Here is a 16034-nt window from a genome sequence, read left to right on the forward strand (position 1 = left end):
GATCTAGCTGTTACCTGGGGATTGCTTTTTGAGGCATTAAAGGAATGGAAAACCGAGCGAGAACAAACTGAGCACGACATGGATGAAGAATCGGGGTTGATAACAGAAACTGATGAAGGGGATGAGGCAGAGGGGGCCTCTGATGGGGAACTTGGTGAATCTATCCTTGAAGAAGGTGCAGGTGCCATGCAAGTTACCAGGCAGGCTACCAAAGCTTCCAGGAAAGCTGCCAGAGCTTCTGGGCTGGATGCCAAAGCTTCTGGGAAAGCTGCCAAAGCTTCTGGGAAAACTGCCATAGTATCTCCTTCTCAGACTCCTAAACCTCTTTATGTCACAGCTGCGCAGCAGCTCCTGATGGTGCCTGTATACACCACACCACTGCACCAGGTAGCTGAAATGTCTTTAGCAGAGAGAGAAACCCAGTCTTCTGCCCCCCTGCTTCCCTCTGCTCTAGCCCAGCCATCTGCCCCCTCGCTCCCCTCTGAGCTGCATGAACAATCTCCAAGGTCGTATCCTCCATTACCTGACAGTGACAGCGACAGCGAATCAAGTGATGAGTCGCCCGCAGTAACATCGGAGTTGGGGCAGGGAACTGTTGACAGTTCACCTTCTAATAGCTGTAGCCCTACTGCCCCATGGACTTTGCCCCCACGTCAAGTAACTGGGCTTCCTTGAGAGCCTCAGTGTCCTGGGTTGACTATATGATGCTTTTATCCCCAATTATGTCATGTTGAATAATAAGTTTTGCACCTTATATTATGTTGAATAATAAGTTTTGCACCTTTAAGAGTGTTCCAGAGAGTGAAGCAGCGGGAGAGAAGAAGCAGCAGGTTTTTTTCAGACACCGTACTCACTCCTCCACATTTCTGCCCCTGGACTGTTGTTGTCTGCGGATGGACAGACAGTGGGACAGAGCTCTCTTTTGCTTTTAGTTAGTTTTAGCTAGCTGAGGCAAAGAAGTTCCCTACTGTGGGGACTTTTGTTTTTTTCCCTTTTCCTTGGAGCTCTTGAAACCTGCTCTGGACTGAACACCCAGGGGAGCACGGGCAGCTGCATCTGTGGCCCACCAGGCCAGGCCTGGCCTGCAACATTTCCAGCACCGGAGGGACTGATCAGAGACAGAGTGAGCTGAGCCGCAACCCGGGGAGGGACTTTCTCAGTTTGTCATTTCTTTTGGAGTGGCAAGAGATTTTATTGTTTGATATTGTTAAGGTTTTGTTGTTTAATAGACAGGTTTTTTCCACCTTTCTCCAAGGAGGTATTTTCTCCCAGACCAGTTGGGGGGAGAAGAGCAGATTGGATCTGCTTTCCTACTGGAGCTCCTTTGGGGGATTCTCTCCCAAATTTGCTCTAAACCTGGACACTCAGGAGTTTTGGGAATTTGTTAGGAAGAAAGCAGCTGAAGAAAAGAATTGGGACATGATAGAAAGATTAGGTGCTCCAAGAGTACCTCAGGAGAACAGTGCTAATGCAAATGTTGCCTGTGATAACCCTATCTATGGCTTTTCCAGGTTTTAAAGCAGCTCCTGGAACAGGGCAGGATGACAGTCATCACGTCTTTGCCTGGAAGGTTGTGCAAGATCTCCAATCGAAAGTGGCTCAGTATGGCATTAATTCCTCAGACGTAATGCAATTAATATGTGTAATTAATGCAGATATGCTTGCACCTTATGACATCATGCATATTGCTACTATTTCATTCCAGCCAGTACAATACGGTGTATTTCAAGAAACTTGGAGGCGAGTGGCTGAGCGGACAGCTGTAACAAATATGCAGTTGCCTCAACACGACCCTCATCATGCTGTGGGTGTTGATGCCCTACTGGGCACTGGGCCTTTTGCTAACCCAGATTCACAGGCAAGGTGGGATCCTTCAATTTTGGCACAAGCTCAGCAAATTGGCACGAGTGCTTTAATTAAATCAATGGAAATGGCAGCTCCAAAACAGAGATATGATACTATACAACAAGGGATGAGAAAACCATTTTTGCAATTTGTGGAAGAGCTTGCTGCAGCCATTGAAAAACAGGCAGATGATGAATCTTTGCGACACAAATTCTGTATACATTTGGCTAAAGAAAATGCAAACTCAGGCTGCAGAAAGATTATTGACACTTTACCTGGAGAACCCACATTGCCTCAAATGATTACTGCTTGCTCAAAAGTTGGTTCAGTAGACCATAAAATAGCAGCTCTTGCTGCAGTTCTAAGACCTTCATCAAAATGCTATAATTGTGGACAGCAAGGGCACGTAAGGGCACAGTGTAATACCCAGAAAATAACATCTAAATCAAATGCAAGCAGCAACGTTATGTGCAACCATTCTGCTAAATTTGGGCACTATGCTCAACAATGCAGGAGTAAATATCATGCAAATGGTCAGCTGTTGCAGGGAAACAGGAAGAAGAGCGCGAATGGGCATGTGTGAAAACAAATACCTCAAGAACCACAGCAGCAAATGCGGGCCTCCCCAGCACTGCAAAGCTAAACATTTGTGAACAATACTCAGGGGCAACAAGTGGGTCTGCAGGGATTGATATACCCACCGCTGACACAGTAACCATTCTGACAAAAGAAATGTGCAAAGTGCCCCTCGATGCCTATGGTTGAATAGGACAGGGATTGAGTGCATTTTTGATGGGAAGATCAAGTACTACACTTAGAGGTATTCATGTGCATCTAGGACCTTTTGATGCTAATTATTTAGGACAGATTCATGCTATGGTACCCATTTATGACCCTCCTGTCACTATTCAGAAAGGAACTTGCATTGCTCAAATTGTACCTTTTGTGAGTTCTGTTCTGAATACAGTGGACCAAAGTCATGGCACAGGAAGTTTTGGATCAACAAGGATACCTCAAGTGTTCTGGGCTGAGAAAGTTACGGAGAACCATCCAGAAAAGACATGTATCCTCACCACCAGCGGATGTCATCCAGGAACCATATCATTAACAGCCTTGATTGACACTGGAGCGGATGTCACAATACTCTTGTGACTTTGCTGGCCTCAATTGTGGCCTCTCACTCATGCAAGTTTTGGACTTCTGGGGTTGGGTGGTGCTACAACAGGTGGTTTGTCAGCCATTGTAATTAATGTGAAACATCCTGATGGCCAACAAGCTAACAGCAGACCCTATGTTGCCGATGCTCCTCAAAGTTTGTGGGGACGACATTGTTTATCTCAATGGGGTGTCAAAATTACTACGGATTTTTAATGGGGGCCACTGTGATGCAGGGCAATGAACGTCCAGTTGTAGCCTTGATATGCTTGACAGATAAACCTGCCTGGGTTGACCACTGGCCCCTTACTAGCGAAAAGCTTACTGCCCTGCAAGAATTAGTCACAGAACAATTTCAAGCAGGAAATATTGAAATATTCCTGGAATACCCCTGTTTTTGTAATAAAAAAGAAATCAGGAAAATGGAGACTTTTACATGATTTACGGCAGATAAATGCTGTAATGGCAACAATGGGAGCTTTACAACCAGGCCTTCCTACGCCTACAATGATTCCACAGGAATGGCAAATAGTTGTCATTGGTTTGAAAGATTGTTTCTTCACTATTCCATTGGCTGGGCAAGACAAAGAAAAATGTGCTTTTACTGTGCCTTCCATAATCATGCTGAACCCTGAACCCAATAAAAGATATCAATGGAGGGTACTTCCCCAAGACATGAAAAATTCGCCAACTATTTGTTAATGGTTTGTGGCACAGGTCTTGTCAAAAGTGCAGGAGCAATTTAATAACTGCTACTGTTATCATTACATGGATGATATCTTGTTGGCATCTGATAACAAACAACAGTTATCAGCTCTTAAACAATGTGCTGTGACAAATTTGAAAGCTTTTGGTCTGATCATTGCCCCAGAGAAAGTGCAGGAACACATGCCTTGGAAATACTGGTATGTTAGTGACTAACACTCAAGTTATGCCTCAACCTGTGAAGTTAGACATTGATGTTAAAACTGCTACTGATGTACAGAAATTGGTTGGTTTAATAGGTTGGATTAGATCATATTTAGGCATAACTAATCATCAGATGCAACTATTGCATGATTTGCTGTCAGGCACCACCTCCTCTACTGATGAGAGGCAACTGACCCCAGCAGCAAAGACCCTAGAAGAAATTGAATTAGCCTTAGCACACACATTTGTTAACAGATTAGATACCTATGTTGGTGTTCAAGTGTTTATTTTGAAGGACCATTAAATACCGTGTGGAATACCGTGTCAATGAAGTGATAACTGGGAAGATCAACTGCATATTCTGGAATGGATATTTTTATCTTTCAATAAAGATAACAAAACAGTAAAACCTCTTGCTGCTCTAAAAGAAAGACAAACTCACCAAGTCCCTCTGTGGGCTGTAGCTCAGCTCACTCAGTCCCTTATCAGTCCCTCTGGTGCTGGAAATGCCACAGCCCAGGCCCGGCCCGGTGGGCCACAGGTGTGAGCTGCCCGTGCTCTTCTGGTGTTCAAGCCAGAGCAGGTTTAAACAGGTCCAAAGAAAAGGGAAAAAAACACCACAGTTCAGGAACTTGTTTGGTTCAGCTAGCTAAAACTAACTAAAAGCAAAGGAGAGCTCTGTCCCGCTGTCTGTCCATCCACAGACAACACAGTCCCAGAGCAGGAATGTGGAGGAGCAAGTGCAGTTTCTGAAAACAAACTGCATGCTGCTTCTCTACCCCTTCACTCTCAGGACAGGTCTTGAAGGTGTAAAACTTATTATTCAGCATAAACAGAACAGACTGGGGATACAAGCACCAAATAGTCAACCCAGAATATACCTCAGGGACCATTCAGTACTCCTTGATGTCACCAGAAGATAGGATTGAATGCAAAAGATTTTATGGGATTGAAATTTGACAAATCTGCTCTTCCCAAGGAATTCCCATTGTAGGCCTGCGTCCTGATGGAGGTTCCTGCCTCTGGGTTTATCTAGGTACCCTCAGAGAACCAGGAAGATGTGGAGCCCCCCAGCCAGATGCCTTCCAACTTGGATCACCAGGACCACGGATCATCAGGGCTCTGCCCAATGGGGGTCACTGGGGATCATCCAATGCAGATCCTCTCATGGGGGATGGAGCTGGAGCAGCGCACAAAGCTCTTCCCACATTTGGGGCACTCACAGGGCTTCCCTTAGTGGCGCCTCCGTTGGTGTCGGGTGAAAGTTGAGCTCAATGAGAATCTCATCCCACACTCCCCACACTCGTAGGGCCTCTCCCCGGTGTGGATGCGCCGGTGCAGGGTGAGGGTGGAGTTTTGCTTGAAGCCCTTCCCACAGTTGGGGCAGCGGAAGGGCCTCTCCTTGGTGTGACTCCACTGATGTTTGAGAAGATCGGAGCTCCTGTGAAACCTCTTCCCACATTGGGGACACTTGTAGGGCCTCTCCCCAGTGTGGGTGCCCTGGTGTTTTCTCAGGTCAAAGTGCCACCCATAGCTCTTCCCACATTCCAAGCAGGTGTAGGGCCGTTCCCCCGTGTGGATGACCTGGTGCCGAATCAATGCTGAGCTTCCTCTGAAGCTCCTCCCACATTCCCCACACTCAAAGGGCTTTTCCCCAGTGTGGATCTTCTGATGTTCCGTCAGCTGGCACTTGATGCTGAAGCTCTTCCCACACTCCCCACACTCATGGGGTTGTTCCCCAGTGTGGATCCTCTCATGTTTCCTCAGGCCAGAGCTGTATCTAAAGCTCTTCCCACATTCCACACACTCACAGGGCTTTCCCCCAGTGTGGATCCTGTGGTGTTGCATCAGGCTCCCCTTCTGGCAGAAGCTCATCCCACATTCCCCACATTCATAAGGCTGGTCTCCAGTGTGGATCATCTTGTATTGCATCAGGTGGCCCCTCTGCCTGAAGCTCTTCCCACATTCCTCACACTCAAAGGGCCTCGCCCCAGTGTGGATCACCTGGTGCCGCCTCAGGCTGGAGCTCCAGCTGAAACGCTTCCCACATTCCTCACACTCATAGGGCTGCTCCTCAGTGTGGATCACCTGGTGCTGGATCAGATCTAAGCTCCGACTAAAACCCTTCCCACATTCCAAGCACTTGTGGGGCTTCTCCCTGCCATGAGGCTTCTCCACCAGCTCTGAGCTCTGGCTGGATCTCTGGCCGCCTTCCTGGCTCAAGGGGGCTCTTTCCTCCCTGCAGCTCCCTGGGCTGGATTTGCAGCCCCTCCTCGTGTGCTATTTCCAGGGCTTTTCCTCCTCCTCCATCCAGACACGCCCTAGGAATGAAAAATCCTGGTTTGGAGAAAAAAACAAGATGAGAGTGCCTTGGACTGGGAGTTCCTCCTTGCCCAAGTTCATCTCATTAGGTCATTGGGCATCTTGTGTCTCTAAGAACCCCCAAAACACCACAATTCAGCACAAAAGTCCTCCAAACATCAAGACACAGATCAATAACTTCCAAAACATCAACATTCAGCAAAAGCCCCCTCCAAATATAAAGATTCAGCCCCCACAAAAAAACAAAGCACCAACAATTAGCCCAAGAAAGCTCAGAAACACCAAGATTCACCCCCGGGAAAATTGTGGATCCCAATCCCCGGTCCCCTGCTGCATGTGGGGGGGGCAACGCTCCTGGGGCTGGGGTCAGAGGCTGCAGATACAGGGAGAGGTGGAACCTTGTGCTGCTTCCTCTTCCTGTTCCTCCTCTGCTGTCCCCACTCTTCCTCACACTCCTCTTCCTCCTGCTATTCCTCCTTCTCCTGCACAATCCCACCTTCTCCTCCCACGTGCATCGTTTGACCCTTTTGTTCCTCAACCCTGCTTCTCCTTCCCTTCTCCTCCTGCCCCAGGCCCAGCACCCGCTGCCGGCTCCCTCTTGCCCCCAAACCCACAGCATCCCACGGCAGGGGCAGGGATGGAGCTGGGGCAGGTCGGGCTGGGGCAGCGCTGGGCTCTCGGCCGCTCCCGCCCGCACTCGGTCCCCACTGCAGCCGCTCCCGCCAGGACAGCGCGAGGGGGCCCGGCCTTGGCGCTGCCCCACTCCCACCTCCCCAAATTCCCCTCGGTTTTGGAGAACAGGGCATGGATGGTGTTGGTGTGCTGCAAAGGGACTGGGTGAGGGGGAGTGTGCAGCAATATGCTTAAGGCAAAAAGCTGCAGAAGGAATCTTTGTGGGAAGGAAAAGGATGATGGAAAAGCAGAGGAAGAGAAAAATACTGAGGACTGGGATGTTTTTCAGCAGGGTCTTATCCTCAACATTTGCCAGCTGATCATTTGTATCCCCGGTTTCCAGGAGAGGAAAACAAGGAGGTCAGGGTTTCAGGGGGTTTCTCTGTGGGGGGCAGCGGCAGCACCGGGCGCAGAGGTGCGGGACCGGGAGCACGGGCTGGGGGCCTGGGGGGAGCTGCGGGGCCGGGCCGGGGCTGTGGGGCAGCCGGGGCTCAGCGCCGGGCGCTGCCTGACCCCACCAGCCCCGGGCAGGGCCGGCAGTGGCCCCCGGCCCCCAGGAGGCTGCGGGACGCCCCGGCCGCTGCCCGGCCCCGTGGAGCTGCCGGCCCTGCCCGCCGGGGGGCGCCTTTGGACACTGCGGCAGGACAGGGACCGGCTCTGGGATACGGGCTGGGGAGGGCACCCTGAGCACAGGGACGAGGAGCAAGGAACACCTGGGAAATACAGATTGTACCTGGAAGGATCCAGATTTTCTTCTAAGGATTGGGTTTGGGTCCTTGGAGAAATGAATGATTTTGCAGAAAACTTAGCAGCTGTCAGAAGGTTAGGGTTAGGGTTGAGTTGCTGATGAGAGCTGATTGCTGGGTGCTTGGGACCTCTGTTTTTTTGGGAGTTTTCCCAGGAGCGGGGGAGGGGGGGGACGGGGGAAGGGTGCAGAGATGCCGGAGGATTCAGGCTGGGGGTAGGGGCTGGGCGCAGTTGCTGGCCCTCTCAGTTTTCTGTCCCTCTCTCACGTTTTTGGAGGAAGGCAATTGGAGCCGCTGCTCTTAGGCTGCTCTTTCCACTGCTGCTGACAGAGCCCGTGTGAAAAATGTCTATGATTGGCTTTTCACAAACATTAAAATGAGTATTATACATGTTATGTTAGGAAGTTATGCTGTAACAATCTTTTTAAGTAGTGTGTTAAATGTAGTTTTAGGTTGTAACATAATGTTAAAATAGAAACTATGTATGTGGGATAGTTTTTTAAAAAAGGAATGAGGACTCACACCAGATAGCAGCCAGAGGACACCTAAATCTTTCAGAGAAGAATATTTTATTGCTCAATTATCAGAAGAAATGAACTTGTTCCTGCCTTGCTCAGCCCTGATGATGCCATCAGGATGAAGAGGAAGAAGCTGACACTGACCAGACAGAATCCTTTGTTGGAATGGAATTTATGTATCACGGATGAGATGTACAAATATGCAATGGGCTATGGTTTTTCACAGTTAATCCTCTATTAACGTGTGTCCTTTTTTGGGCTTACTTTGCCCAGGAAAAGGTACCCGAGCCGTTTGTAACTCTTTGTTTCCATTGTCTTGTATTGTCCTAAATCCTAATTGTCCAAATTTTTATTACTCTAATTGGATTACTATTTTTATAACCATTTTATTGCTATTAAACCTTAAAAAGTTTAAAAACAAGTGATTGGCGTTTTTCACAATTATGGTAGCAGAGGATGGTTACCAACACCTCACTTCCGGTGCTTCAGGAGAGTCAGAGTGGGGAAGGTGCCCCCTGCCCTCTTCAGCAGCCTCGCTCTGTTTGCCCTGGGGTGACCGACAGACGCAGGTTATGGTGGACAAAAGGAGACAATAAAACAAAGACAAGGGAAAAAGGCTCCCTACAACCATGGCAATTGGCCCCCTAAGTGTAGTAATGTACACGAAGAACATGGGAAGGAAAAGGGATTGGTAAGTATTTCTCAGGGGGGATGAATGTGAGTGAATGAGAGGCGGGCTGGTTGTGCCAGACCTGCCAAGTGAGTGCTGGAGTCTCCCATGCTGCGTTTCTGACTTTCCGCGGTAAGTGGCCAGTAAAGAGACAAAGTGAATGTTAAAAGGAGTGAGAGAATCCCCCGGGGTAACTGGGACTGGGTCTCAGAGAGGGGCTGGACCCCTCGGAGGAAGGGAGCAGAGGAGTTTCCTAGCCCAATCCACTAGGAAATGGGACAAAAGGGGCTCCTAAAAACCTGCTGGGTTGAGGGATAAGAGTGCCCAAGAGCATCCAGAATTAAAAACTGCTGGGTTGAGGGATTAATATTCCAAGAGCATTCAGGGTTAAGCAAAATTCTGCCGGATTGAGAATATGCTCAAGAGCATCTGGGATTGGACAACACAGGTGGATTGAGAAATAAAAAAATGCCCAAGTGTTGGGGAAGATGAAACAGGAAAGCCTTATAAATATGATTGTCTGGCAAAAGATTTTGACAATATAGAAACTATAAGCAAGATTGAAATCAAAGCAAGCTTTGAGATACCTCAGTTAGTGAACAACTGGAAAACAATGGTGTGGCCCAACTGAAGGTAATCCCCTTTTAATGAAACAATACCCTCTGCTTGCAGACAGATCCAAGGGTCAGAGCAGATCCTGCCAGCTTGGCAGAAGGGGTCCAAAGAGGAGTTTTTACGGTTTAAAATGTAACACAGTGTGGTAATGTAATGATTCTTATAGGCTGTATGTAAATGCTATAGGACGTGCATCTTGTACTAGATTGGCTAGTGAGAAATAGAATATTCGACACAAAAGAAGATTTATTGTGTTGTAATGGGAACCTCACTCTCTTACACTTTTACCCTCTTACTCTCTTACCCTCTCATCCTCTCTACCCCTCTCTTCCCTCGGGCCTGCTCCAGCTGTGCCTGGCAGCTCCAAGCAGGGCCCTGCACCCGGGCCCTTTGCAATAAACCGCAAGTTCCAGGGCCTGGCTGCAGAGATCTCTCGTCTCCGTCCGTCCCGACCGTCCTACCCCCTGACACTCAAGAGCACCCAAGAGAACCTGGGGTTGGCCAACACAGCTGGGTTGAGGGATATCCAAGAGCACCGGGACTGGCCAGAAACACCTAAACTTGTAATAGGTGATGTGAAAGTAAAAGGTACCTTATTGTTGTCTTGTTTGTGTGTGAGAGAGAGTCACACACAAAATCAGCCTCAGCTTCCCGGGCAGGTGGGAAGGAGGGGCTGTGGAAAGAGGTGTGTGTGACCCACAAATAAGCCATTGTCCCTTGGGTGGGTGGGGGCTGCGACAGAGCATGTGTGTGACTGCAAACGGGCCATTGTCCCCCCGGGCCTGTGAGGGGGCCGTAGCTGAAGAGTGTGAGTGACACAAATCAGCCTCACAGGTGAATGGGCACCGGAGGCAGCAGAGTCAGGGCCCTCCCAGGAGGCCGGGAGATACTGAGACCCAGAGGCCAACGCCAAGGGGAGGGGGCCACAGGGAGCCGCGATTCTCTGTCAACAGGGATCCACTTTGTGTCCTGAGCGTGTGAAAGAATGTGTGGAAGTGAATGAGAAATAGAAGCGAGTGAATGTGGATAAAAAGGTGATGAGAAAAACAACATTAGGAGGTCGTGAGTTAGCTCGTCAACCATTTCAAAGCATCCAAGCAGAAGTTTAGATTTGTTAGGCTCTGGATTTATTTGTAAAAAAACCCGTTTAATCTAGAAGAAAGAGAATATGCCATAAGTTAGATAGTAGATTTTAGGAGAATAAAAATCTTTAAAGTATCTGAAGGCCCCTAGACAAAACAAGAAAAGAAAAAGAGGGAATGAAAGGGAGGGGAACAAGAGGAAAAGTCAGAAAGAGAGTGGGATCCTCTGCAGCTCTTGCCCCCTCCGTTCGCGGCCGAGGCGCCTGTCCCGGGTCCCGGCTCGCTGCCCGCCTCAGCTCCGCCTGCCCCGGTTTCCATCCCAGGTGCGGGCTCACTGCCCAGGGCAGCTCCACCTGCCCCGGCGCTGGCGGTGAATTTGTGTGCCCTGCTCCCACTGCCCGGCCCGCGGCCGCTCTGCCGGCCATGCTGGGGAAGATGGGGGTTGCTCTGTCCTGCCGCGTGGGCCGAGGTCACCGCGCCAACCGCACCGAGGCCGGGTCCCAGCCATCCCATCCCCGGCTGCCCTGCCCGTGCCAGCTGCGCTGGGCACCGCCGCCGCTGCTGCCGGGGTCTCCCACCTGCCTTTTCTCTGCCGGGAGCTGCCGGATCAGCCGCCATAAGCCATGTGGGGGCTGCCCACGCTCCGGCTCAGTCTCCACGGGAAGATCCCCCTCTGGCGATTCCGGTAGCAGACCCTGCCCACACTCCCACCGAGCCTCGGCAGGATATCCTCCCCTGACCCCGGCCTGCTCTGAGTGACATCCCCTTGGTAATCACAGCTCCACCTGTTCAGGAAAACTCTCTCTCTACAGGAAGTGCCTTATCTAAACACTAGGAGCTCAGTTAAAAGGCAGCCCTCTCCAAATTCTTTCTCAAAACACGGGAGAAAGGCTATAGAAGGTAAAAAAGTGAAAGAGTTAGATGAAGGGATTGCTCTATTTCCGTTAAGAGAGGTTCCCATGGCAGGGATGCGCTGCCCTGCCCCGCGGGAGCCACCAGCGCCCCTGCCGGCCGTGCCCGGAACTGCACCCAACGGGAAAGCGCCGCAGCCGAAAGGCCGGGACTGGCTCCGGGCTCTGTTTGTTGTCACTGCCGGAGCTGGTGTTGTTTGTTTGCTTTATTTACACACTAGTAAAGAACTGGTATTCCTATTCCCATAGCTTTGCCTGAGAGACCCTTGATTTCACTATTGTAAAAATTAAGAGGGAGGGGGTTTGCATTCTCCATTCCAATAGAGGCTTTTTCTGCCTTCCCAAGCAGACACCTGTCTTGTAAAGCAAGACAAACACCCACAGGCACTGAGGGGGGCTGCAGGAGGGGAAGAAGAAGGCCCTGCAGCACTTGGGCACAAAGGCCCAGCAGGTGAATGCAAGAAGGGAGCAGCAAAAGGCCAAGCTGAAGGCAAAGGCCAGGGCAGAGTTCCTACAGCCCCTGAGGGATCAGCCCCAGGGCCCAAGGGGGCCCCAGCACCCAGGGCACGGGCTCGGCCACAAGCACCCGGCAGAGGCATTGCCCTCCTCGGCAGGGGACAGCCCACCCAAACAGCCCCTGGCAAGGAATCAGGGCTCTAGCTGCAGGGCACAAGGACACTGCAAGCACAGACAGCAGCACCCTCAGGACCAGCAAGTCCACCCCTTGATGGACATGGATTGGCAGGGCTGTCACAGCTCCCATCACACCAGGGACCCTCCACACTGGAGCCCTTGAGAACATTCAGGGTGGGTCTGCATTGAGAGGAGGCATTTTCAGATGGACACAGGGGTCTCTCAATCCACTCTGAATCTTAGACCTAAGGGAGGGAGAAATGCCAAAAATGTCTTTGATTATTCATGGCATAAGTGGGAAAGCTGTATGGTTTTATTCAACCACTATTAGTAGATCTGGGAGATGGATTTGAAATGCATGAAGTTTTATTTGCTCCTAATTGCTATCATGATTTACTGGGAAGGGATTTGATCGCTAAATTTGGAACGCAAATTAATATTATAAAAGGTGATACAGAGGCCAGTTCTGTTGTACCTCTGTGTCAAATGTCTGGCCAGGCCTATGCTGAAGTGAACCCTGAAGTGTGGGCAGCCCCAGGGAAATAGGGAAGATCAGATTTGGAGCCTCTCCAAAGTACTCTGAAGCAACCAGGACAAGTGGTGTCTAAAAGCAACAGCCTGTTCCAGGGGAGGGAAGGAAGGGGAATCAGACAAAGCGCAGGTCACCGCCCCATGCTCAGCTCAACCCAAGGAGCTGTGGGTGCTTGTAAGAGCCTGGCACTGAAATGCCCTGAGCAGGAAGGCTTCAATATCTTCTGCTGACACCATGGCACCTAACAGGGGGGCAAAAGCAATTCTGACTGCTTCAGCAAGCACTGGATCAGAGATCAAGGTATATTCTCCCCCAGGAAGCTGGGCTGGCACAGAGCCTGCCCTGGCACTTTGCTGTTGCCAACACCCAGCCAGGACATCGGCTCCTGCCTAAGGAGTGCAAAGCAGCACCACTGGTGGCCAAGGGGCCCATGCCAAGTGTCCCTGAGGCCAGAAACAGCCGCCAGCACAGCTGAACACGGGGGGACCCCTCAGCCTGGCCTCAGGGGCTCTGAAGCCCCGGAGATTTGCACTTCCCGCCTGCAGCAGGACCATGGCAGCCGCCACTGAGCCTGCCCTGAAGGCAACGCAGCAGCAGCCAGGGCTCCACAGCGGGCCAAGCCCCTGGGCCTGCCCACAGATCCTCTGCTCAAACCCTCGGAAATCCTGGCCACCCTCCTCTGGCACCTCCAGCCACTGCGGCCAAGCCTTGCTGCCACTGCTGCAGCTTCAGCGCTGGCTGGGCCTGCACTGCCACAGCTGCTGGGGAGCACCACGGCACAATTCCACTCTGGGGCTCACTCACACCCACACTCTGGGCTGCCTAGAATAAGATTACACCATGAGAATGTTTTTTCTAAATAATCCTACTTTCATATTGTCAGTTAGGTTTGGGGGTGAGAATCAGTTTTTATTCTCGGCAGAAGAAGTAGAAAATATCTTTATTGCTTTGGATTCTTTTTCAGTGTGTGTTTGCCTGGCTGGTGGAGATGGCAAAATTTTGGTCCGCGTTTTCTGGTGTTTACCTCCAGGCTGCGTTTAGAAGAGCTTTAAAGGTGACCCTTTAACTCACAAACCGTTAATAGAACACTCTTCAAAAAAACCCCCAAAAATTAAAAATACCCCAAACCCTGGCTTTTGGGGTGGGGCGCATGAGAGTCATGCTCTGGAAGAGAAGCTTCATTCCAGGCAGCCTGCAGAGGAGCTTTAGAAATGCAAATGAACACTGCTGGGCAAAGCCTGGACAATGTACCTGGGTCTCTTGCCTGGGGCAGGAATTGGGCTCATTCCCTCTGCCCCTCACCCCAAGCTCTGCCTGCTTGCACTGATGGAATTTGCACAGCTCAAGGCAGAGCCCAGGGTGAGGATATCTGACCCTGCAACAGAAACGGGTGAAGCTGCAAAGGGAAACAGCAAATGAAGACTGTTGGGAAAACTTCACTATAAATAAATGGGGGGGAATCATCCCTCTGCCCACTCCAACATGTGCTGTCACTGTCAGTGTTATATAGGGTGTATTAGAGCACTGAAATGTTCTTGCTACCACAAGTTCAGGGAAATCAGTTGGGAATCCAAGTATTTGATGATTTAAGTAGAGAAAAGCATCAATTGATGCAGTCCTTGCTGGAGAGCGCAGCCAAAAATGGAGAAAAGATGAACGGCCAGCAGAACAAATCCTATAACACCATGGACCAGCCCCTGGGAACCCAAACCAATTCATGTCAGGAGCCACAGAGCCTATTTCTCATTTCAATGGCATCATTAGATTACAAGCTGCCCTGGGAATAACCAACCAGACAGCTCCAGCTCCTGACCTTCCTGCTGAGCAATCCCTGAAATGAGGAACATTTCAGTGGATTGGTCAGCCGTCCGCGACTGACGGCACCGTCGCCCAATCGCAGCCAGGGGCGGGCTCTGCACACGGCACAGCCTCGCCCCGCGCTCTCAGGGCCCCCCGGGCTGCGTGAGGGCAGAGCCGGAGATGAGGAACAGCCCTGGAACGGGCCCGGGCCCGAGGGGGATTGAGCTGGAAACACAAACAAACTTCTACGCACCTCCCGCCACGGCTTTCCCGAAGCACTGCGGCTTCTGGGGCTCCGGTCAGCGAGAAGCCCCGGAGCCTCACTACTGCTACCTCTAATTAGGAGCATCAAGGAATCGCTTTGATTTCCCCCAAAAAGGGAAAACTGCCCCAACCCTGTGGATGAGTGGGCGAGGGGAGAGATTTCTGACAGAAAACTCCAAAAACTCAGAGCAGGATAATGAGAAGTAAGTGAAGAGCCTTAAATGCAGCCTTCCCCCACGCCTCCCTCCTTCCAGCTGCACCTCCTACCCCGGCAGTGCCGGAGACAGGGAATGGGGCCGTGCTCACTTCATGCCCCGGGGCTTCTCCCTCTGCTCGGGGATAGGAGTCGTTCCCCTGCTGCACCCTGGGCTCTCTCCCACCGGAGACTTCTCCAGGAACTTCTCCAAGCTGAGTCCATCCCACGGGGCACAGCCCCCCTCCAAGTGCTGCAGCGTGGGTCACTGTGCCCCGGGGTCAGTCCTGCCAGGACAGGCTGCTCCAGCGGGGCCCCTCTGGCCACGGGGGCACAGCCTCCTCTCAGGCATCCCCGTGCTCCAGCGTGGCTGCTCCGGGACCTGCAGGGGGATCTCTGCATCCCCATGGATCTGCAGGGGGATCTCTGCATCCCCATGGATCTCTGCATCTGGCACCGCCGTTTTTGGAGGCACCAGGAATAGGCTGAGCTCTGCCTGAAGCTCTTCTCACATTCCCCACACCCTTCCCGGCACAGGGAAGCTTTTACCTCCTCACAGCTCCCCAGGCTGGGTTGGCAGCCCCTCCTCATGTGGCATCTCTGGGGCTTTTCCTCCCCATTGGATTCCTGCGCCGTGGAGCCGTTCCAAATGGCCTCTTCCACGAGGTTCTGTGGCAGGGATTTGTTCTCCCTGGTCTCTGTCCGCAGCTCAGTGCGTGAGGGAGGAAGGACAAGGAGAGGAAGAGACAGGGAGAAGGGAAAAGGAAAAGGCAGGAGGAGAGGAAGGAACAAGAAGGAACAAGGGAGGAAGGAGATGGGAAAGGAACATAGATGGATGTAGGACAGAATGAGGAGAAGAAGGAGGGTGGACAAGGAGAAGATGGGATTTGCCTCCATGCCAGAGGGAAGGGGAAGGAGATCCCCCCAGTCCATCCCTGGCAGGATGGCGTTGGCAGTGAGGCTGTCCTGCAGCGATGCTGGGCTGGGAGATGGAGCAGCAGGGAGGGGAAAGGGGCAGTGATTCCTCCTGCCCTGCCTGGCTGTCCCAGTCTGGAGCGTCCTGGCGCTGCCGAGGCCCTTGGAGCGTCCGGCACTCAGGAGCCCGGAGCTCACGGCTGCTTTATAAAGCTGACAAAGTCGGCAGGATGAGTCTGTGTATGCTCTGCA

At 51.4% G+C, this 16034-nt stretch overlaps 1 pseudogene; it reads right to left on the minus strand.

Annotated features, from left to right (window-relative positions):
* Window positions 1-5049: 5049 nt before the first annotated feature.
* The window catches only part of LOC143695872 (uncharacterized), a 198268-nt pseudogene continuing 187283 nt past the window's right edge, over window positions 5050-16034 (minus strand).

This window comes from Agelaius phoeniceus, chromosome 27 (genome assembly GCF_051311805.1).
Source record: "Agelaius phoeniceus isolate bAgePho1 chromosome 27, bAgePho1.hap1, whole genome shotgun sequence".
NCBI lineage: Eukaryota > Metazoa > Chordata > Aves > Passeriformes > Icteridae > Agelaius > Agelaius phoeniceus.